The sequence below is a fragment of the Ailuropoda melanoleuca genome, unplaced genomic scaffold, assembly GCF_002007445.2.
Source record: "Ailuropoda melanoleuca isolate Jingjing unplaced genomic scaffold, ASM200744v2 unplaced-scaffold334, whole genome shotgun sequence".
In the NCBI taxonomy this organism is placed as follows: domain Eukaryota; kingdom Metazoa; phylum Chordata; class Mammalia; order Carnivora; family Ursidae; genus Ailuropoda; species Ailuropoda melanoleuca.
This window is the reverse complement of record NW_023204281.1, coordinates 1-1203: the sequence shown is the minus strand read 5'-3', so window position 1 is coordinate 1203 and position 1203 is coordinate 1. Positions and strand designations below refer to the sequence as shown.

Sequence of the window (1203 nt, the reverse complement as noted above, 5' to 3'; positions counted from 1 at the left end):
GGCACTGTCCCTGACACACACAGGTAAGCACTTCCTCTCATGACTGAATGAATCACAGACAAGTACCAGGAGTGCTCTCTGGTTTCCATTTGAGGAGTGACAANCATTCGAGGAGCGACAGGAGAGGCAAACGCTGAGCTTGTGGGAACCATCAGGTCTCCTGGTCCAGAAAACAGATGCCTTGGTCATTTTTGAGTTCTTTCAGCAAGTACTATGTGTAGATGCATTGCTAGCACTAGGGACACCACACAACAGGATGAGGGCTGTGCCATCAGGGAGCTTAGAGGCAGGGGCTAAACGTCTAGATCCCTAAAAAGTTCATCCAAATTTTGCTCACCAGTACAATGAACAGGAAAGCATGGAGTTTAGCAGAATTCAAGCAGCACCCAAAGCCAGACTCTGCTCTGAATGATCAGAAGAGAAAGCTCAAGACCCCCCTAGGAGGATGTCTCAGATAGCTAGAGAGCAGATGAGCTTGCTTTGGATGAACCCCAGATACTGAGAGAGGTGGGAGCTGGCACAGGACTGCAGCCACAGACAGCACAGGACCTGTGCACACCTCCATCCTCAGGAGGCTGCTCCTCCTGCCAGGGATGTGAACTCAGCTCCACAGCCTCTGCTCTCACACTACGGCTAGCAGAAACGGTGGCCCAGGGTTACAAAGATGGAATGTGAGAACGTGAGGAGTAAAGTCAGAGCGCTAGAGAGGGCAAAAAAACTTAATGGGAAAAAAGTCCTATTTTCCTAAATAAGATAATGGTTAAGTATATTATGGTATATGCATATAACCACAAATGCAAATACGGTGTTTTGTTTACAGCTTACTGTTACATTAAGTAGTTCAAAAAATACATAATAACATCCTAACTTCTAGTAATCCATATATGCATAGAAAAATATCCACAAGGACATACATCACATGATTAATAAGGATGTATGTGACTGCTGATGAAATTAATTTTCTTTTTTCTCAACTACAGTTCACAATATTTTCACAACAATGATCATTTTGTAATAAGAAAATAGTTCTAAAAATAAAAAGATGTAGAAATAAATAATTGTACAACCACATGCTTGTCATGTATACTAAGGAAATATCAGAATATCCTCCAATATGAGGGCGGGTTCCCCATTCCAGGGTTCCCTGTACCTTTCAGGACGGAACTCCTCAGGCTCTGGCCAGAGATCTTGGTCGCGGTGAAG

At 43.6% G+C, this 1203-nt stretch overlaps 1 long non-coding RNA gene across 1 annotated transcript in view; it reads right to left on the bottom strand.

Moving 5' to 3' along the window:
- The window catches only part of LOC117798733, a 2305-nt gene extending 1102 nt beyond the window's left edge, over window positions 1–1203 (bottom strand). The window contains exon 1 of the long non-coding RNA XR_004622900.1: window positions 1151–1203. This is a non-coding gene — a long non-coding RNA (uncharacterized LOC117798733). The remainder of the gene's footprint in view (window positions 1–1150) is intronic.